We start from the raw sequence: 24130 nt of genomic DNA on the forward strand, positions 1-24130 counted from the left end.
CCCCCACCCACCCACCCCTCTCCTCTGCCGAAGACTTTGGATGGAAGCTTAATGTGTAACAGTCTTTCCACCGTGCCTGTCTGCAGTTTTTGTGTGTCATCTTCATGCTGAGTAACAATCTGTCCTTTAAATAACTGTTGATATTCCATCTTGGACTTTCATTGTTAGAGCAATATGCAGATGGAAGTGCAAATTTACCCCAAAATGGTATCCTATGTGCTATCAATGAATGCAAATATGGACAGTGAATGACCCCATGATTGAAATTATTCTTGTGGCAAAAGTAGTAGTAGTAGTAGTAGTAGTAGTAGTAGTAGTAGTATAAGGGACGCTCAAAAAGAAATGAGCCGGAGGCATAATTGCAGAAACCAGTACCTGTATGTTAGAAGTATTGACCGTGGCTGTTGAGATACTTGTCCCACTGTGACACAAGGCAGTGAATGGCTGTCTCATAAAATTCCCAGGGCTGCAATTTTAACCAGTTCTGCACATACAGCTGGACATTGTCATTAGAGGTGAATCGTTTGCCCCTCAGAGCCTTTTGCACTGATTGCACTCAAGGTTAATGGTCTCTTACACAAGTTAAGAACTCTGCTTGTAGAGTAATTAGGTGTACTAAGTTGTTTGGTTACACAATTACCAGTTTTTTATGCTCCCATTCTCTTCAGTGAAAGTAGTGTTGTAGCTTCTCTCCCCCTATCTCTCCGTGCTGTAACTGTATTTCGATGAGTTTGATTATATTGTCAGAGGCATCAGTTATATAAAAGATGTGAATTCTTTATGATTTTTTACTCCTCTTAAAACAATAGTAGAGGGTGAAAAATGAACCCTGTAAAGATAAAATTAGAAACATGAAATTTACTTTGGCAGTGAAAGAGGGCAGACAGGAACATTTTCCACAGTTGACTAAATTGCAGTGTGGTCTTATTGAAGACCAGCAGGTGACTGAATAGTTGGTCTGAAGAATTATCCAACACTCTGAATGTAACATTTCAGCTCTGACATTTCATATGGTCAGTGGAATGGTGCCCATGCCCATGGACCGCTTGCAGGATGGCAGCAGTATGGAGATTTGCAACTGAACTGACATATCAAATAAACAGCTGTTGCAACAAGATTGTAAGCTATGGTTTTCACTAAGGACAGGAAAAAAAACTTTCTATTTTATGGCCAAATTCAGTGTTATTTTTTTTTTTTTTTTGCCAAAATCGGAGTTACTTTTCGCCAAGATCAGTGTTATTGGTATCTTTCCTGCCAAGGTCGTTGTTGTTTTTATCAAGGTCAGTATTTTTTCCCCCAATTTGGTACTTTATTTCCAAATTCAGTGTCTTTTTTCCAAATGCAGTGTCATCTTTTTGCCAAATATGGTGTCTATTATTTTTTTCAGAATTTGATGACTATTTTTTCAAAATTTGGTATTTATTTATTTTACTCAGTTTGGTGTGTATTTTTTTCTTTCAAAATTTGGTGTCTACCATTTTTTATCTTCAAATTCAGTGTCATTTTTTGCCAACATAGGTGTCATTTTTTCCCAACTTCAGTGTCATTTTTTGCCAAATTTAGTGTCATTTTTAGCCATGTTTGTTTTTGTCAAATTCTTTGTAGTTATTTTTCCAAAATCAATGTCACCTTTTTGCCAAATGCAGTGGTTGTTTCGCCAAACTCAGTGGTTCTGCCAGATTTGGTGTGGGATCGTTTTTGCCAAATTCTGTGTGGGTTTTTTCTGCCAAATTCTGTGTGGGTTTTTTCTGCCAAATTTGGTGTGGGATTTTTCCTGCCAAATTCTGTGTGTTTTGCCGCCAAATTCAGTGTTGTTTGCTTTGCCAGATTCTGTGTTTTCTGTCAATTTCAATATTTTTTTGTGAAATTTGATGTTTTGGCAGATTCTGTGTTATTTTTATTAATGTCGGTGCTATTTTCAACGTCACATGTAAGTTAGTAACGTGGAAAATAAACTGTCAATTTAAAATCGTACTCAAACATGAGCCTTGAAGAGATTAGAACTATTAATTATTGCTACTATTGCTAAACAGCTGTTTCATATGTATAACATTTGTATGCAGCAGAATTAGAAATTTCGTGGTATCTCATAAAAATTTCCAATTTGCATTACCTCTCTAAAAACGGCAAATTCCACATTTTTTTCACTTTATCCTTTTCCTTAAGTTTTCCAGTCCCTACTTATCTCAGATATTTTCCTGGAAGCTGGGCTATGAGTGATGGTGCCACTTTCCAGTTTATCTGTCACCTCACCATTGTGTAGCCCATGTCAGCTCATGTAGTAAAAAACAGTTGTAGGGATCAGCAGCGTAAACGCCTATTTAGTGATGAGAGTATATTCTCCCTTGTTTACTTGCAAGTGTGGTTCAACCAGGAGGGTGACAGCTATCAGAATGTCTTTGGCAAAGGTATACAGCATCACCTGTGGGTAACTTGTTGTGAAAAGCATTGAGCCTACAATGACTGTACACCTCCCAGGTATATAGGGGAACACTGAAGAGTTCAGAGCACATTCTGTTGCCACTCCAACATCAAGGCGGTGTGCACTTCCAGAATTAACAGTGCTCTCAACATAATCACTTGTCTCCTCCCATGTTGAACATGTGTAGTATAAAATTATATGATATTTGCTTTGGGGCAGGGTTACCACCAACATTCCTACAAGAATTGTGTCAGTGAGTGTAAGCATAATGTGGAAAACATCTCAAGATGTTGCCTAATATCTCAAAGCGTATATCGGTGTGTGATTGCAGGACTGCATTATAGGCAGAGGAGACTGTTACACAATAATTTCACTAACTGATACAACATTTTTCTGTAGGTGACCAACTCTGTGATAATGAATATGTACAATGTGTGTATGTTACCAGTATTGCGTGAGAACTTGTTATTCTATAGAAAGCCTGGGAAACCTATGGAATGCCTGATGATTTAGGAAAATTATTAAGTACAAATTTTTATAAAAATGTTACATACTTTTCCTAGGCATTAGACAGAATGACAAGTACCATATATGCAGTGTTAAAAGGACACCAAATGACAAGCCTCTATTAATTAATAAGCATTTGAAACTGAAAAAACAAAACTACAAAATAAAGCAAAGCACAGGATATTCTTACCGGTTAACAGTGAAAGCAAAACTGAGATTGAAGTACTTGTTACAGTGAGTACTCACTTTTCTTCTTCACAAAAACATTTTGACAATTTTGATGTTGGATTTTACGCATTCCGTTCATTATCTAGGCATTCTGTAGAATGCCATATTTCACCCAATGCCATTAACATATATATTATTAAAGTTTATTCATGTGGTGCCACTGCTTCAGGGTGTTTATTTTTGTTTTTCCACTGGTATATTGTACAGCACTGTTGCCAGTATGAATGTACTTTCACATAAATACTTTTTCTTTTCAGATACTCCATTACATGGTGCTTGTGATGTTTTCCTGTTTAATAACTGTTTTTCAGGACAACTGTTCTTAAAAATGAATACAGACTTAAGAAAGATGTATTGAATTTAGTTTTGTCATTGACCCCATTGTCTCCAATCAACATTTTTAAAAGCATTCTTAAAACATTCTGTTTTGCAGTTGCTTATCATTCTCTCTATTACTTTAATTGTTTCTGAAATGTACTTAAAAGCAAGTTATGGTATTTGACTAACTGCTTATCGTGATCTGACAATCTGTTTGCCACAAGATAGGTATGTGTGTTTTAGATTCATAATGTTGTCTTGACACGCTTTCAGTCAAATTACTATTGTTATGAGCTATTCAAGTGCAAACATTTATGACTGCTTAATCATAAGCAGCTGTTATCATACTTATACCATTGTTTATAATTGAGGGAAACATTCCACGTGGGAAAAATATATCTAAAAACAAAGATGATGAGACTTACCAAACAAAAGCGCTGGCAGGTCAATAGACACACAAACATACACACAAAATTCAATCTTTCGCAACCAGTGGTTGCTTCGTCAGGAAAGAGGGTAAGGAGTCATTCCAATCCCGGGAGCGGAAAGACTTACCTTAGGGGGAAAAAAAGGACAGGTATACACTCGCACACACACGCATATCCATCCGCACATACACAGACACAAACAGGGTCCAAACTCTTTGCCTTAACAAATGTCTGCTTGTGTCTGTGTATGTGCGGATGGATATGCGTGTGTGTGCGAGTGTATACCTGTCCTTTTTTCCCCCTAAGGTAAGTCTTTCCACTCCCGGGATTGGAATGACTCCTTACCCTCTCCCTTAAAACCCACATCCTTTCATCTTTCCCTCTCCTTCCCTCTTTCCTGACGAAGCAACCATTGGTTGCGAAAGCTTGAATTTTGTGTGTATGTTTGTGTTTGTTTGTGTGTCTATCGACCTGCCAGCGCTTTTGTTTGGTAAGTCTCATCATCTTTGTTTTTAGATATATTTATACCATTGTTTCTTTTAAGAAATTTCAGATATTACCTTTTTCTTTGACAGACAACTAAATTAGCTGAACATTTCTTTTCTTTTTTTGTTCCTCCTTCCTTCCTTTCCTTCCTTCCTACTTCTTAAAGAAAAATTCCCAATGTGCTCATGGGTACTGGTATTCAGTACCAGATACAAATTTTTATTTCCAGTATTCACAAGCACATGCTTCTGTATCTGTATTTTTACTTTTTTAAATATTTACTTCAAATTTATAAAATTGAAATTCAAAATACACTGGTGTGCAAAACTTGAGTTTGATAGTAACTTTCACACAATATGGCACTGCTAAGTAACATAGCTTGACGAAACTTAGATGATACGTAGAAAGAACTACTGCAGTATAGCGCAGAAATGTCACTTTTATTCAAGTGTCACTGAAGTCACTGTGTTTTATGGTGGTCCCATGGACATTAAAAAGGCGGGACAGGATTCTTAATAGGGTGTGTGATCACTGTGAACAGCATTAATGATGGTAAGAAGTTATTGTGATAGGGCATTCCATTCCTCGACCAATGCAGTTCATAACTGCTGCATGGTCATTGGTGCCTGTGGATGTGCTGCAATTCAACTCCTAAACGTGTCCTGCACATGCTCGAGATTCAAGATGGACAGGAATGGACAGGCCAGTTCATTTTCCAAATATCCTTTCATTACAAGAGCTTCTCCAATTATGCTGTTTGATGCAATCGCGTATTGTCATCCAGAAAAATGAAATCAGGGCCAATTGTACACTTAAAAAGATTCACATGGAGGAGTGCAGTGCCACAATATCATAAAGGTGAATGGAATAGTTTTTTTTTTTGTTCCATGGTCTATGAGAAATTATGTGAGAATAAAGTTTGTTCATATCTTAAAGAAAACAATATAACTTTTTGTATGCTGAAAATATTATTTAGTTCATTGGCATCTCTTACATTTTAAACATTATACCTATTATACACGGACTGGAGCCTAGACTTGAATCCAACCATGCATAAAAATTATGTTTGGGTTGGAAAATGGTATATGAAACTTCTTTCATCATGGTGTAAATGTAGCTGAAAATGTTTCTTCGTCCAGCAGGACAGCGGAACAAAGAATATTACAACAATTTTATAATGTGGTTCCTGTATAAAACTGCAAAACAACTGAAGACACTTCAGGCTGCCAACTTATGTACATTGAAAATTTCTGGAACATCCCAGAATCGTGCTCTAAAAGTGGTCATATTTCAAATAAATGAGCTGATGACACTTATTGAAGTGTAGGGCAAAATATCGGCAGTGCAGAAATCGAAACTACAGAATCAATTACCGTATTTACTCGAATCTAAGCCGCACTTTTTTTCCGGTTTTTGTAATCCAAAAAACCGCCTGCGGCTTAGAATCGAGTGCAAAGCAAGCGGGAGTTCTGAAAAATGTTGGTGGGTGCCGCCACAACTAACTTCTGCCATCGAATATATGTAGCGCCACACAGGCATGCTTTGTAGGCACAAAGATAAATACTGGCACCAAAATCTCTGCGTCAGTAAATAAATTAAAAAAGAAAGTGGAAGACGAGCCTTTTTCCTCCGCCCAGAGTTTCGACCACTACATTTTGGTACATTATCCAACGAAGTAAATACAAATTCTGTATTGTTGATCTTCGAATGTAGCAGCATTTCAATGTACTACGAAAATCCGACTGGCAAGACTGTTAGGGATGTTTGTCAATATGGCCAACTCTACGATCAGAATTTTTTTCCTACCTGTGAGAAGAGATGGTTGCTAATAGGAGCTTTTATGAATTGTGAATCACATGTAGTATTCTCTTCGCCATAAGATTAATACGAATATAAACATTTTGCCATGTATTGTTTCGTGTTTGCTACAATCTCATTTAAATCCTGTCTGCCTAATAAACTACGAAACTAGAGTGAGACAACAGCAAACGCGGAAGAATATACATATCATGTCATGTTTATATTCGTATTATTCTTATGTCTGATAGTGATACAGTCAGAAATGAAACACGGCAACTGACTAGATTTTTAAATCTAAGATGACTCTAATTTCTGTGCAGAATGTAATGAACTAAAGAGGCACCTGCAAAGATTTTCAAACTGAGAAAAATTTTCGCTAAAATTTCGTTCAGAACATCATCTATCATACGCAGTCTATTATTTGGTTCTTGCTGATCATTATCAAAGAAAGCAGTAGTGTAAGTAACAACAAATGTTTCGCTAATGAAACGATTCCTCTCTATTTTTTATTTGTAAGCAGCGGTAGCGCGCACAAAAGCAAGCCACGCCGCGAGCGGCGACAGGCCGTAAACACGCACCTATCAGAATGCGACAAACAATGCATGACACAGTACAGTAATGCATTACTATAACAAAGAGAATGGCACTTATCAGATCAAAGAACAATAAGCAATCAATTCAAACCAGACGAAGCACGTGAAAAAGGAAGGATATCCGTATAAATACGGACGGAGCGCGTGACGCGTAGCAATGGCTACCTGGCAAACCGTAACTGCTAAGCTTACGACTCGAACCAAACTACTGCAGCTGTATCGTCATTCATTCGACCTAAATTGTGTCTCATATTACAACTAGACGAACTTTGTTTCGATTTGGAGGTGCGACCTAAAACTTTTCTCTCCCCTTGAATTTAGAGTCTCAAATTTCAGGTGCGGCTTAGATTCGGGAAAATTTTTTTTCCTTGATTTCGAGTCTCATTTTTCAGGTGCGGCTTAGATTTGAGTGCGGCTTAGATTCGAGTAAATACGGTAGTAAATATCCCAAAGAGTATGTGGGTGGTGGTCCTAAAGAGTACGTGTGCAGAAGAATGAACAAATTTGTTCACAATGACACTTTCTAAGGCAATTAATGCTATATGGTTTTTTAATTTTCTGTGTGTACTTTTGGTAAATAACAAAGTACCAATTTCAGTACAAAAACAATGAGACCAAATATTTGTGGCCGGCCGGAGTGGCCATGCGGTTCTAGGCGCTACAGTCTGGAGCTGAGCGACCGCTATGGTCGCAGGTTTGAATCCTGCCTCGGGCATGGATGTATGTGATGTCCTTAGGTTAGTTAGGTTTAATTAGTTCTAAGTTCTAGGCGACTGATGACCTCAGAAGTTAAGTCGCATAGTACTCAGAGCCATTTGAACCAAATATTTGTTGCACGTCTAAAGTGGATTGCTGCTTGAAGTTTTACTTTATTTGATTCAATGTTTTATTTTTGTATGTAGAAGTAAATACTACAGCATCTGCAATTTATGATAAACTGTGTGCTGTGTGCTGTGAACAGAAGTCCACACGTCCGTTTATGACTCAGCCAATTGTGCCTATTATGCGAGACTCTGTCCTTTAGTTATCTCATCCTTTCAGAGTGCCGCAGAATTGTGATATCAGATGCCTGTTTGCTTTCTCAAGAGTCGTGAAACATGCTTTACAAGAAATGCACCATGAAGCTTTCAGATGTCTCATTCCCTAGGCAGTAGTGTTATATATCGAGGAGGAAGTCATAACATTTAGCTCTGGGTATCAACCATGTAGAGGAACTGTAGATCAAATTTAGAAAAATACTTCACCAAACACTGGATAGATGTGCACTTAGTAGCACAGTTTGTGATGGGAGAGATTCTCCATGGGATAAAGTCTTTGTAAAGAAGCTTGTAAAAAACAACTAATACTACTGCAATATATATGTAAAACAAAGTATAGGGCTGTAGATAGTGAGATGCGAGATAAGACGTGTATATGTGTCAGAAGGGCAATGTTTGAAGCCTTCATAATTGAGAGACCTCTCACAAACCCAAATTAATTCTGCTCTTATTTCAGTGTTGTCAGTGGCACCAGATTTAATGCCCAGTCATTTGTGACACAGATACTAAAATTGAAGGTATAACATCAAAAGCAGATCTGCTGAACTGTTTTCAATTTTCCTTTACAAAGGAAAATGTAGGAGTACTGCTCCAGTTGCAAAGATGAGTGACATCGTAATATATCTGTCAAACAAAAAACTGTTGCCAGTAGTTGGGAGAAAGCACAGCTAATACCAGTGTACAAGAAGGTTAGCAAAAGTGATCCATAAAATTATCAGCAAATATCATTGACATCCATCTGTTGTACAGTCCAAGAATCTACTTTGAGCTCAAACATAATGAAGTATCTTGAACAGAACACTCTTATCCTTGCCAACCTACATGGATTCTGAAAATATTGGTCGTGCAAAACCAACTTTCACTTTTCTCACATGACATCCTAAAAGCCATGGCTCAAGGTAATCTTATCCATGTTCATAAACACTTTTTCATTTTACAATTTGACTGATTAAAGCTTTTGTATTGAAGCAATTTTGCAGTGAAATCGGTAAAAGTCTGTCATAAAGTAAACTGGAGTGGTTGTTCATTAAAACAGTAGAAGTAACTTCAAATGTTCCCCAGGGAAGTGTGTTTGGACCTCTGTCGTTCATGTTGTGTATCACTGTTACATATCCACAGTTTTGAATATAATGTTAACGTTAAAATGCAGTACCACCACACTCTCAAAGATTGCATTATGCTCCCTCAAACTCCTCCATTTTCCTGCATTTATTTACTTCTGTTTGTCTTATTAATATTTCTTAAGTTCCTTTTGTATTCTTTAGGTACAGTGGTAATTGTTTCTTCTTTTAATTGCTTTGTGTATCACACTATGTGTTTTATACCTCCTTGTGTAGCCTTGTCAAGTACTAATTTTGTTTATTACTTTTGTTTATTAATAGAAACTGTTATGTAGGTATGTTGTTCCTATTTTGTGTTAAAAGTTTTCCTGTCTGCTCCATTTTTACTTATTTACAGATCAATTTTTTACTTTTTCATTGCGTTACCACCACACTGTCAAAGATGTTACTTACTGTTTGTTTCTGCTTCAATCTAGATGTGTTACTTCTCTTGCAATGTTGTTTGCAAACATTGTAACTTCTTTGGTGACGATACTCAGTAAATGTCTGAAGATGGCCTTGTAAGCCGAAAAACGGTTAACACAGTAAAAACTAATACTGTAGAACAAAAGCAAACTGGTGCTTTTCATTTATTATAATGTTGTTATACCAAGAATTTGTTCTACCAAGAACCGACAGAAGATTCTGTTAACATAGTATTTTAACAGTAATTTATAATTCTGACTTAAATTATGGATTTACGAGGATTCACAAATACTTGAGTGTAGAGTTTGTAAGGATGTAAAATGGAATTGTCACAAGGCTCAGTCTTAGGTAAATCTGGTGCCAAACTTCAGTTGATTGTTGGGATTCTGGGAAAATTCAGTAAGTCTACAAATGGGATAACACTTGTGTGACCCATCCTATAATTTTGCTCAAGTGTGTGGGACACATACCAGATAGCACTAACAGGTGATATTGAATATAAACAAAAAGAACAGTAGCCCTAACGGTCACAGGTTTGTTTGACCCACGAGGGGATGCTGCAAAACCTCAAGCGGCAGACACTTGAAGATATACAACTACTGAAGAAAGTTGTGATAACCTGCTTTAAGTGGGGAATGTAAATATGTTACAGGCGTGTATGTATAGCTGCCATAGGGCCTGCAAAAACCCGATAAGATTAATAACCATGCACGTAGAGGCATTTGAGCAGACATTCTTCCTGCATTCCATTTGTGATTGCAACTGGAAGTAACCGTAATATGTGATACCTTGGAAAGTACATTCTGCCATGCACTTCAGTCATCTCCAGTGTATTGATGTAATATTGAAATGCTCTCATTATTTAGAATATGAAGAAAATTCTTACTTAGAAAATGACTGTAGATAGACAATCACCATCTATGTTGATGTATGTATCTTCCTTCCATTGTTTTGATCTCTGCCACCTTATTTCTTTTTTGTTGTTCCAGTACTCATTCAACTTTTTATGGTAGTTTAATTTCTATTAGTTTTACATGAGAATGTGAACTTGTTAGAAAACTAAATATTTTACTCTATTTTCATGATGACGAAGAGGTGGGCATGGAGGGTAAGAACACCCCTGCAGTTTCAGCTCAGAGTGACTACCTGCAGGTCCTTCCCCTGGCCAGACACTCCTAAACAGACCAAAACTGCACTACTGCCACAGCACACAGGGAAACCAGACATACTGCTTATCACTCTGCTCAGTGGACCTGCTTCATCTTTTGGCTGTCACATCTTGTTTTATGGAACATCATATCTTTGACAACCGTTGAGAATTGCACTGGTGAAGAGGTTAATGACCTTGAAGTTTGGTCATGTAAAACAGTACTCATCATTGTCATCGTCATTAGCAGCAGCAGCTGACATTTTGTTCATTTTTTAGTGTGCCATCTGTATTCCATAATAATTTTGTATAAGTTGTGTTTCTCATTTGGTTAGAGGTCAACTAAGGATCATGTCAAGATAACTATTGGTTTGTCTTTTCCTTAATCTTCCTCCAAAACTCTCTCTTTCTCAGAATGATGTCTTTTCCTCTCATCTGACCATGTGACACCAGTTGTTTACATCTATGTTTTATCTTCCTGAAAACATTTGAATTTTATTACTTTTAGTCTAAATTTCTCTCTTGAGTAATGTCTCCTGTTCAGCAATTCTTCTAAGTCCTCATTTGCCTTGTCTCCAATTTCTTATCTGTTTTCCTGTTTTGTAAGAATGTGTGTATCTTCTCTCTTATTATGTTTTCCTGTTTTGTATCTAGATTTCCACAGAGTGTAACATATCTTTTCCTGATCAGCTGTTGTTTTAGGACAGAACAAGTATATTTGGTCTCAAAACGCTATTGCCATCTTTATTCTTTATTGAAAGCTCCCCCCCCCCCCCCCCCCCCCCGCCCCCCATGCCCTTTTTGCATCCAGATAAAAGTAGTGTTGCCGACATGTAGAGGACTTAGGGACTTAGTGGTTTTACAACTGTATTATAATACCTTAATTTAACATATTTAGAAAAACCATGATATTTAATGCCTGTTTTCTTGATATTGTCATACTTGGTTTTTCAAATTCTTAGTGAACAAAATTGGTCATGTATTGTATTTTTACACATGATGTTTGTATACGTGTGTTCTGAGGTTCCATTTGTTATTATGGGTACATTTGCAAAGGCCAAATAGTTTATTGCTTTTTTTTATCCACCCAATTTTTTGTAGCTATTGTCTTTCTGGTTTTCTTCCTTTATTCTCTTATAGCATTCTCCAGCACGCCTCTGAGTGATAATGATGACATACTGTTTTCTTGACTGACTCCTGATAACAGCTGGAAAGAAATAGAAGTTGCTCCAAGGAATTTAACTATAGACACTATTTTGCAAGAGTTTGTTTAGTTATTTACAGAGTTTTCCTACATTTTGCAAATTCCTTCGGGTTTTTGAGAAGGGAGTGTCTATTGAATCGTATGGCTTTCCAAAGTCAACAGACATAAGTATTATCTTCTTAATTGATGTTTTCATATACCTAATTATTTGTTTAAGGTTTAGAATTTGTTCTGAATTCTGTTATGTATACAGGGTGCTCGTAAAGTCCTGATCCATTTTAAAGAATTAATGGATGCATGTACATAATTATAATCTATCACTGTGGTAACAGCTCTCTCTCTCTCTCTCTCTCTCTCTCTCTCTCTCTCTCTCTCCCCTCCCCCCCTCCCCCCCTCCTGTTGTTAGTGCACAATTACAGAGGTGCAACAGGCTTTCACTGGGAAATTCCACAAGCCAGCATCAACAAGAGCAAAGATCCGGTTGCTTGTCAATAAGTTCGAAAAAACTGAAAACATAGTCAATAAATGACACGCTAGAAGACCTCCTGTACAACAAGAGACTGTTCAGTGAATCAGAGAAGCAACAAAGTCAAAATGCATCAAGAAGTTTAAACAAAGAGTTAGATCTGTCAAAATCGATGATTTTGATAGATTTACACTGAATGCCAAAGAAAAAAGTTTACCACAGTCTGATGTTTCACAATTTAGACTTGGAAGATTACACAGCTTGGTTTAATACAAGCTGCACACAACAAACACTTGTGGACCTCGTTTAGTATACTCTGCAGAAAAGTTAACAAATATAACTGCCACTTAAGGTGTAACAAACCACCTGACACTGACCGTGAATGACAAAGAGAGACACAAAAGTGAATGTGTGGCTTTGATTCACAAAAGCCTGCAGTTATGGGCTCTTCACTTTTGTAGTAGAGGCAATTGCAAGAAAGAAACATTTACTTGATATTCTGGAGCAGTTGCGAACAAGTGTGTCAGCAAGAAGGCATTGCGGATGCTGTAGTGTTCCAACAGGATCGAGCACAACCTCATTTGCTCTTGTTGAGGGACTACCTACATCGAAGACTCGCCAACATGGGGATAGGCAGAGATTCAGTAAGCCTGTGGCTGCCATATTCACATGATTGGACAGCTCAGAAGAAAGCAGACATGTGTGGTAGGAAAAGTCAAAAATTTTATTTTCTTATTAAAGGTAGTGAGTGCATTTTTTGTAGCTTTGCCTCACAAGTCACCAAGTTATTTCTGACACAACATGTTCTTCACTCTGCTGTCTGCATTCTTAACTCAGTACTACACCCGTTGTGCTCTGTAGAAGTCAATAGCATTTTTATTAGTTTTCTACATTGAGGGAAAAGTCTGCTAAAAGAAGAATATATAATGAAGAATATATTAAGTGTGAATTGACGTTTATTAAAAAGACAATGTCCAACTACCACTCTTGTGTTGTGTGTCATAATATCCTTGGTAAAAACTCCTTGTGGCCTGTATGTATGGAATGTCATCTAATAACAGCTCACAGAGTGTTGAAGAGTAAACCACAAGAGTTTTTGTTGGAAAAAGTAAATTCTTAAATTGCTTGAAACTGGACTCCATGGGATTTTCCACCAGAAAAGTGGAAAGTTATTGAAGCGTCACAAAAGTCAAAAAACGTGTTACTGTTACTAAGACATGATCAAACCTGCCATTCTTAAAGATACCTCTTTCAAACAACAGTGTACAACATGGGCCTGAAGAAATGGCCTCAAATGTGAAATAAGAGCTCATTGGAAGACTGAAAATGTCTAATTTTTTGCCTTGCAGTGTGTCAATTCTACTGTGTTGCTTAGTAAGAGGGTGAGTCAAATGAAAACTTTGAATTTGTAATAACAGATCAAAATTTCGCACCATTATCCGGTAAGTTGGTAAGCATGCTACAAACAGCGTACAGAATGGATGTAGGTGGCAGCATAGTGCAGGTTCACACATACCGTTGCAGTATCAGTATAAAGGTGGCCGCCCTACTTACGACTTGCACCAAGGAAGAACAGTGTTATGTTATTCGGTTTTTGTGTAGTGAAGGTGCGAAAGCTATTGAAATTCATTGACGAATGAAGGTTCACTACGGTGATGCATGTTTGTCACAGCAGCAAGTCTACAAATGGAGTAGGAAGTTGGCAAATGGTGTGATGTCAGTGGAAGATGCTCCTTGTCCATGTCAGTCACGAGTTGTGACTCCACAGAACATTGCAACAGCTGAAGCCATAGTGAAGGAAAACCGCCGAGTGACACTAAATGACATTGCAGCATGTTTACAGATTAGTCATGGGTCAGCACACCACATTGTGCATGATGTGCTCCAGTTTCACAAAGTTTCGGCGAGATGGGTGCCACAGCAGCTGACTCCTGAAATGAGAGAATGACATGTTGATGCTTGTGAAGAACTTCTTCGGGGCTTTGAATGAGAAGATGATGGCTTCCTTGCAAGAATCGTTACTGGGGACGAAATCTGGGTTCACTTCGACCATCCGGAAACGAAGAGAGCGAGCAAGGAATGGCGCCATTTCCTCATCACTGAAACCAAAGAAGTTTCGAACAGAACCATCAACAGGGAAGATTATGCTGACTCTCTTTTGGGTCGAAAAAGGCATCATTTTGGAGAATTACATGCCTAGAGGGACCACTGTCACCTGTGCATCGTACACAGATCTCCTAAAAAATCATGTGCAGCCTGCAATCAAATCAAAGCGATGTGGACTGCTGTCAGCAGGTGTCCTTTTGCAACATGACAATACAATGCAAGGCCCCACATTGCCCGTACAACAGTTGCAACAATCACAGACCTGCATTTTGAGTGTCTTCCTCATCCACCATACTCATCAGACCTTGCCCCAAGTGATTTCCATATGTTTGGACCACTCAAAGACGCAATGGGAGGAAAGAAGTTCCATTCTGATGAAGAGGTATGCCAGGCGGTGCATGAGTAGTTGTGCGGACTACCAAAAGAATTTTTTTCTAAAGGAATTTATGCACTTCGTAAGTGCTGGAGGACTTGCATTGAGCGTAGGGGAGATTATGTTGAGAAGTGATACAGCTTCATTTGACTCACCCTCGTAATATCTGCTGATTTGTGGATGAGAAGAAAATAATATAATAATTGTTATTTTCTAAAAACTTGGAAACCATATCAAAAGGTTCTCATGTATTTACTGCCATTAATGAATTTTTCATTAAAATAATTTTCTTGAGGCAGAGTTGTAGAAATTTGTACTGATGGAGTACCAGCCAAGTTAGGTTCGTGCTCTGGCATCCTAAGTGCTGCCAAAGAAAAAAATCCTAATTTTATTGGCTCTCACTGTAATGTCCACATCTAGCACTAGATTCTGAAACTTCACCTGAGAAACTGAATACTGCACTGAAAATTGCTGTCAGTGGTGGATCCACCATAGTTGCCTGAACATTAAAAGTGCTCTTAGATGTGCTTTAGCTAGTTTGAAACTGAGCATTCAGGAGGTGCTTAAACAGTTTAGACCATCTTATTGAAACGAAGAATTTTTCTTGTGACTTCAGTCACTTACAAATATTAGATGTGAAAATTGTTGTTGAAGTAAGATATAAAGACATATTTATTTCGGTACCAAGTCATTTGATAACCCTCTGAGTGTCGATATCAGATTACTGTCAAGTAAAGTTTTCTTGAAAGAAGCAAAATAAATAAATAAAATAAACAAACATTTGGGGGATGGGGCATGAGATAATTCTGGGGTTGCAAAGAGTAGCACCAATTAGAAGAGGTTGGGAACCAGTGATGTACAGGTTTTCTGTTGAAACCGACTGTGGGAAAGAAAAGGCTGTGGTCTAAAAATGTGCGATTTCGTTTTCTTTCTCGCAGTTGGATTTAACTGACAAGGTGACCCTCCATACTGTAAATCACGGATTTTGATGCGCTTCAAATATGTTGTAGAGGCAGTTGCCCTGAGTACCTGGCTATCTGGTTTTTTAGCGAAGGGCCTTGGTTTTTGAGAAAGTTGATTTTGAAGTTCATTGCGCACTTCATATACGCATAACATTGCATATATTCCGAGAAAGTCAGTGTAGCACAGCGGTAAAGGTTCACAGCTACCGTGATGGAGGTACCGTGTTCAAATCCTGCTCACGGAGTAGATTTACGGCATATTTAATGGAATTTGTGATTTCGCCTTTTGAGTCTTCTTTAACTTCTCTACATGTGGATATTCTTCTGGCTGCACTACTGCAGAAACACTTTGTTCTTCCATTTCACAGAATTTTTCTAACACACTGCACTAGAGACACTTTGTGAGCAACTGATGCTGTAGTTAGATGCGAACATAAAGGAATGCAACTCGCATTATCATTGGCCACAACTAGGAGCTGGGGTTCCCGTTACGGCTAACGGTATTCACGGGATAGGGGAAGATAATGGGCGGAGATCGATTTCAGGTAATACAAGAAGCGACAGTTGTATGAACATTTGGAACTCCAACTGCGAACCACAAATGGAATGAATATTTGAAAAAATTATGATGGTACTCAAAGTACCCTCTGTCATACATCGCAAGGTGGCTTGCAGTGTGTGTGTGTGTGTGTGTGTGTGTGTGTGTGTGTGTGTGTGTGTGTGTGTGTGTCTACATATATGAAGTCTTACCTTTTTTCTCTGATTGTACTAAAATATGAAATTGCCTGGCAATGTTAAATCTGTGCAGAGAGAGAGAGAGAGAGAGAGAGAGAGAGGGGTGGGAGGGGGAGGTTGACTTACCGTATTTACTCGAATCTAAACCGCACTTTTTTTTCCGGTTTTTGTAATCTAAAAAATCGCCTGTGGCTTGGAATTGAGTGCAAAGTAAGCGGAAGTTCTGAAAAATGTTGGTAGGTGTCGCCACAACTAACTTCTGCCATCAAATACATGTAGCACAACACAAGTATGCTTTGCAAGCACAAAGATAAATACTGGCGCCAAAACCTCTGCGTCAGTAAATAAATTAAAAGAAAAGGTAGAAGAATGTAAACATTATGCCATGTATTCTTTCGTGTTTGCTGCTATCTCATTTAAATCCTGTCTGTCTAATAAACTACGAAACTAGAGTGAGACAACAGCAAACGCGGAAGAATATACATATCATGTCATGTTTATATTCGTATTATTCTTATGTTGAATAGTGATACAGTCAGAAATGAAGCATGGCAACTGACTAGATTCTTAAATATAAGATGACTCTAATTTCTGTGCAGAATGTAATGTACTAAAGAGGCATCTGCAAAGATTTTCAAACGGAGAAAAATTTTCGCTAAACTCTTGTTCAGAAGATCTTCTATCATACGCAGTCTATTATTTGGTTCTAGTTGATCATTATCAAAGAAAGCAGCAGTGTAAGTAACAACAAATAGCAGTATCATGCCATTGTTTCGCTTATGAGACAGTTCCTCTTTTTTTTATTGTAAGCCGCGGTAGCGCGCACAAAAGCAAGCCATGCCACGAGCAGCGACAGGTCGTGGACACTCATTATCAGAATGTGACAAACAATGCATGACGCAGTACAATAATGCATTTTCAGCTTAGAGTGACATAAACCCCTATAACAAAGATAACGACACTTATCAGATCAAAGTAAAATAAGTAATTGATTCAAACCAGACGAAGCACGCGAAAAAGGAAGCGCCTGACACAGCAATGGCTACTTGCTAAAGTTTAACTGTCAAGCTTACGACTTGAACCAAACTACTGTAGCTGTATCTTCATCCGTTCGACCTCAATTGTGTTTCACGTTGCAATGGACCAACTTTGTTTCGATTTGGAGGGGCGGTCTAAAACTTTTCTCTCACATTGAATTTCGAGTCTCAAATTTGAGGAGCGGCTTAGATTCGGGAAAAATTTTTTCCCCGATTTCGAGTCTCATTTTTCAGGTGCGGCTTAGATTCGAGTGCGGCTTAGATTCGAGTAAATATGGTAGTGCAGTGCGGCTAGGCAAAGCAAGGCAAAGACTAGTGTGTATGGTTATTTGCATATCCAGCATCTGGACAACAGACGTGGAGGGTGTAAGTGACTGGGAAGTCATGGGGCCAGCCGCTAGTGGCATGGTCCTGCCTTTAGTGGGTGAATCCTATCCAGTTAAACACAGAATGTTGAACGCCCCACTGGTTACTCCTCTTTTGGGATCTACGGATGCTAATGGCTGCATCCCAATATATTTACTCCTTGATAAAATTTGTCATTAAAAATATATCTCTTTTTCAAACTAATGGCTCAGTACTAGGAATCAATACTAAAATGAGAATAAGCTTTACAAAGATTTAAAAGTCACTTACTTTGGTCCAGTAAGGTGCCCATAATTCAGGAACACACATTTTCAACAACTTGCCTTCAGCCATAAAAAGTTTAACATCTGATAAAGGTCAATGTAAGAGGAGCTTAAGGGATTTATTGGTTTCCTGCTCCAGCGATGATGAATTTCTGAGTAGAACCAGCTGATGTGTATATGTTACTAATGATATAAAATAATGTACACTCCTGGAAATGGAAAAAAGAACACATTGACACCAGTGTGTCAGACCCACCATACTTGCTCCGGACACTGCGAGAGGGCTGTACAAGCAATGATCACACGCACGGCACAGCAGACACACCAGGAACCGCGTTGTTGGCCGTCGAATGGCGCTAGCTGCACAGCATTTGTGCACCGCCGCCGTCAGTGTCAGCCAGTTTGCCGTGGCATACGGAGCTCCATCGCAGTCTTTAACACTGGTAGCATGCCGCGACAGTGTGGACGTGAACCGTATGTGCAGTTGACGGACTTTGAGCGAGGGCGTATAGTGGGCATGCGGGAGGCCGGGTGGACGTACCGCCGAATTGCTCAACACGTGGGGCGTGAGGTCTCCACAGTACATCGATGTTGTCGCCAGTGGTCGGCGGAAGGTGCACGTGCCCGTCGACCTGGGACCGGACCGCAGCGACGCACGGATGCACGCCAAGACCGTAGGATCCTACGCAGTGCCGTAGGGGACCGCACAACCACTTCCCAGCAAATTAGGGACACTGTTGCTCCTGGGGTATCGGCGAGGACCATTCGCAACCGTCTCCATGAAGCTGGGCTACGGTCCCGCACACCGTTAGGCCGTCTTCCGCTCACGCCCCAACATCGTGCAGGCCGCCTCCAGTGGTGTCGCGACAGGCGTGAATGGAGGGACGAATGGAGACGTGTCGTCTTCAGCGATGAGAGTCGCTTCTGCCTTGGTGCCAATGATGGTCGTATGCGTGTTTGGCGCCGTGCAGGTGAGCGCCACAATCAGGACTGCATACGACCGAGGCACACAGGGCCAACACCCGGCATCATGGTGTGGGGAGCGATCTCCTACACTGGCCGTACACCACTGGTGATTGTCGAGGGGACACTGAATAGTGCACGGTACATCCAAACCGTCATGGAACCCATCGTTCTACCATTCCTAGACCGGCAAGGGAACTTGCTGTTCCAACAGGACAATGCACGTCCGCATGTATCCCGTGCCACCCAACGTGCTCTAGAAGGTGTAAGTCAACTACCCTGGCCAGCAAGATCTCCGGATCTGTCCCCCATTGAGCATGTTTGGGACTGGATGAAGCGTCGTCTCACGCGGTCTGCACGTCCAGCACGAACGCTGGTCCAACTGAGGCGCCAGGTGGAAATGGCATGGCAAGCCGTTCCACAGGACTACATCCAGCATCTCTACGATCGTCTCCATGGGAGAATAGCAGCCTGCATTGCTGCGAAAGGTGGATATACACTGTACTAGTGCCGACATTGTGCATGCTCTGTTGCCTGTGTCTATGTGCCTGTGGTTCTGTCAGTGTGATCATGTGATGTATCTGACCCCAGGAATGTGTCAATAAAGTTTCCCCTTCCTGGGACAATGAATTCACGGTATTCTTATTTCAATTTCCAGGAGTGTATTACAAAGGGTACTAGTAAAGTTTTGCAATACAGCTTTATTCCTTTAATTTTTTCGAAGTAATTTCTGCCACATTGAATACACCTCTCCATCCTCCGATACCAACCCCTAAACCAGTTCTCTCAAGTTCCTGTACGGAGTAAGGCACACACATTGTCTCAAGCTCTTAGGAGGTCCTCATCATTTGATAACTGCGCCCATTTCAGCTTCATTTTCACATGCAGGAACAGTGCAAAGTCACAAGCAGCAAGGTGTGGACTATAAGGAGGGTGCCCAAGAAGTTTCAGTACTGTACCCCGAAAATATTCTGTGCATGCTGTGGTGTGGTGACCTGGAGTGTTGTCGTGATGGATGAACTAAGTGTCCATTCTTGACTTCGGTTGCAGGTTCTTCAAAGACTGGATGACTTGGAGCAGACTCTGCTCGTTGTAGCACTTAGCTGTGACTGTCTTCTGTGTGTCCAAAACAACATGTGCCACAATTCCACTCGATTTGGGGTGGGGGGGGAGGAAGAAAACTATTATTTTCTTCTTTACTGATTGGGATTTTCTGATAGCTAAGGGTGTATCGTCATCTTCAAAGATCCAAACTTTGTTTTGAGTCTTAGTTGGCATGTCATAATACTACAGTCAAGTTTAGTCACCCATCACGATGTTGTTTACATACTGAGACTGTCACCTAGAAAAATTCTTTAACATTTCCCAGCACCAAATCACATGTCATGTAATCTGCTTTTCCGTCAGTCTATGCGGCACCCAGAGACAACGAAGTTTCTTTACTTGTAAATGATCATGCATAATCGAGCAAATTGCTGGTGTATTTAGCCCCAAGGTATCCTCTATCTGTTCATAGGTCACTCGCCTGTCTTCGTTCAGCATTTTCCTCACAGCTTCAATGTTTTCCTCTGTAACTGATGATCATGGACTTCGCATTCTCTCTGTGTCCTACAGAGTGAAATTTCGTCTTTGGAATTCTCTGTACTACCTGAATACAGTTACATGATGTTGACACACATCACCGAGTGCAAGGATTATTTCTTCACAGCACTGGTCTATGTTTAAACCGTGTGCAAAGTTGTACTCCAAAACTGCCCGAATCTCACTTCATGGCCACAATGCCACAGCAAGCACTTCAAACTAACCCTGCTAGTGGACGACTGCACCCACAGACTTGGCACAGCAGCTACAATGCAAGTATGAAGTATTCTCAGAACACAGCAACAATCAGCCTCCTATGACTTATTGTTGCTGCGTATTGCAAAACTTTTGTAGTACCCTTTGTAGTACCCTTTGTAGTACAATCTGACGTCTGTACAAATTCAGTACAGTAATGTGAGCATTGTAAATAAGTGTTGTAAAATTAATTTTTTTCGTGATGTGACTATAATAGCCCAAGAATTATCATATGCACCTAATGTATTGAACATTTACATGTTTTGTGACAAGTTATTTATCACCTTTTAAATAAAAATGTGTTTAAGATTTTGTTCACGTATTCCACATGCACGAGGATCATTTCACATGGGATCTGTGTAAGGGTCATAAGAAAATTTGATTTTCCTTTACAGATATTTATTGTGAATTCTTGTTTTCTGATATGTTTTACATTCTTGAGGGTCTCCTTGCTATGTAACCATTGCAATGAAAGTCTGCAGCTCGTGGTCTAGTGGCTAGTGTTGCCACCCCTGGATCACAGGGGCCCCGGATTCGATTCCCGGCCAGGTTGGGGATTTTCCCTGCCTGGGGGCTGGGTGTTTGTGTTGTCATAATCATCATCATCATCATCATCATCATCATTTGTGACAGTGGCTACATTGGAGTGTGAAAAAAATTGAACTGCGTAAAAATTGGGACATAGTGTATAAAATACTGAATTGTTGTACATTGAACGGGCACTGATGACTGCGCAGTTGAGCTCCCCACAAACCAATCATCATCATCATTGCAATGAAAACTGTATTTAATGTAATTTAGTCTAATCAGCACCCTTTTACTGTTATTGGAAACATTTCTCTGATAAAAAAGACCTTTGTGAAATTATGTTGAAGATGATTTAATTCCCTCACAGGCTGTGTATGGAACTTGAAAAGGACTCCATCAAACTTCGAGACATAGCTTTAAAATACTATTACTATTGATTAAAATGTCACTCAGTGTTGCAATGGTACGATTATTATATAAGGGCAACACCCTTCGTTCTCCTTTCTGAAAGGCAGAATTCAGTACTTTAGCATTTACACTTAAGTGTCAAAGAAACTGGTATAGGCACGTGTATTCAAATACAGAGATATGTAAACAGGCTGACTACGGTGCTGTGCTCGACAATGCCAATATAAGACAAGTGTCTGGCGCAGTTGTTAGATCGGTTACTGCTGGTACAATGGGATGTTATCAAGATTTAAGTGAGTTTGAGTGTGGTGTTACAGTCAGTCCACAAGTGATGGGACACAGCAGCTCTGAGGTAGCAATGAAGTGGGGAATTTCCCATATGACCATTTCACGAGTATACCTTGAATATCAGGAATCTGGGAAAGCATCTAATATCTGACATCACTGAGGCTGGAAAAAGATCCTGCAAGAACGGGAGTGATGATGGCTGAAGAGAATTATTCAACCTGACAGAACTGCAACCCTTCTGCAAATTGCTGCAGATTTCAATGCTGGGCCATCAGCAAGTGTCAGCGTGCGAACCATTCAAGAAAACATCATCGATATGAGCTTTTGGAGCCAAAGGCTCTCTTATGTACCCTTGATGACTGCACAACACAAAACTTTATGCCTTGCCTAGGCCCATCAACACCGAAATTGGATGTTAGTGACAGAAAACATGTTACCGGGTCGGACAAGTCTTGTTTCAAATTGTGTTGAGTCGATGGACATGTACGGGTATGGAGACAATATCATGAATCCATAAGCCCTGCATGTCAGCAGGTGACTGTTCAAGCTGGTGGAGGCTCTGTAATGATGTGGGGCGTTTGCAGTTGGAGGGATATGGGACCTTCAATACATCTAGGTATGACCCTGACAGGTGACACATACATAAGCATCCTGTCTGATCACCTGCATCCATTTGTATCCATTGTGCGTTCTGAGGGACTGGGGCAGTTCCAGCAGGACAATGGGACACTCCACACCTGCAGATTTGCTGCAGAGTGACTCCAGGTACATTATTGAGCATATCAGGGATGCCTTGCAACATGCTGTTAAGAAGAGATCTCCACCTCATACTCTTATGGATTTATGAACAGCCTTGGAGGATTCGTGGTGTCAGTTCCCTCCAGCACTACTTCAGACATTAGTGCCTTACTCCGTACTACGTTGTGTTGCGGCACTTCTGCATGCTCGCAGGGGCTTTACACAATATTAGGCAGGTGTACCAGTTTCTTTGGCTCTTCAATGTATGTTGCCTGCCTTGTCCTCTAGTGCTTGTTAATGATTTTTGCACCATTGAAAGCCGTAAGATATGACCAAATTATTTCTTCAGCTTTTGGGTCAGGTTCGGTAATAATATTTTGCTACAGTCGTCATCAAAAGTGGCACACGTCAGCCTTATGTAAGCTGAACCTTTTTCAACTAATGTGCAACTGTCTGCTGATCTGTGCTTTGATGTATCATATTGGACAGTAAGTGTTCCCCCCCCCCCCCCCCTTTTCAATATGAAAGAAAGACGTAGACATTCTTAACCATTTAGAAAATAGAAAATTGAACAAGTTTTTCTGCTGATGTTGCCACAGCTAGACTTTTAGTTGGCATTTGTACGCATTATGTACTTGTAATAGTGACAAAAATGAAAGTGAATTGCAGTGCATTCTCCAATTTATATATATATTAATCTGTGAAGTAAACCCAAATTTGTTTCTCACTCCTGTTTAAGAAAGCTGCTTGATGGATTGTTCTGCATTATCTTCATTTCACAGTACAGTACTTGGCATATCCGTCAGTGTGAGTTATTATGTAGCAATGTTGCAAATTCGAATTATCAGGGTAAGAATTTTTGTGACATGAAGGAATGATGTAAGTACTCCGCCTTCCTAATTTCAGTTCTGATGTTCATACAATTCACTTCATTCCTTCTCGCCTATTGCTTAGAGCACAGAAAATATTGAAAAATGTATTTGAGTGTAGATCGTTGTTAGAACTCATTAGCATAAGACATATTACTATTTCAGAGCTGAAATATGGAAGAAATGCTGCATAAGGAGGCTCATGTGGCATGCGTTTATATATCACAGTTTTCTGAAACCAGTGCTGTACCAAATGAGGTGCTACACTGTTAAGACATTGAACGAGTATTCCGGAGGACGACAGTAAATACCCATACCTCGCCACATGTTAGAATCTGTCTGTGATGACCTCACTCTTGATTGGGCATTAAACTCTAATGGTGGTGGTGGTGGTGGTGGTAGTGGTGGTGGTGGTGGTGGTGGTGGTGGTGGTGCTTTGCCTCCAGTATAATTATTTCTGTTTTGTACTTTATTCCATATTTTACATACTCCTTTT

General features: G+C 39.7%; 1 protein-coding gene across 6 annotated transcripts in view; it reads left to right on the forward strand.

Annotated features, from left to right (window-relative positions):
- Positions 1–24130, forward strand: part of LOC126194696 (polycomb protein Sfmbt-like) — a 316496-nt gene that overhangs the window by 134058 nt on the left and 158308 nt on the right. The gene's annotated exons all lie outside the window — the stretch shown is intronic.

The sequence above is a fragment of the Schistocerca nitens genome, chromosome 7 (assembly GCF_023898315.1).
Source record: "Schistocerca nitens isolate TAMUIC-IGC-003100 chromosome 7, iqSchNite1.1, whole genome shotgun sequence".
Classification (NCBI taxonomy): domain Eukaryota; kingdom Metazoa; phylum Arthropoda; class Insecta; order Orthoptera; family Acrididae; genus Schistocerca; species Schistocerca nitens.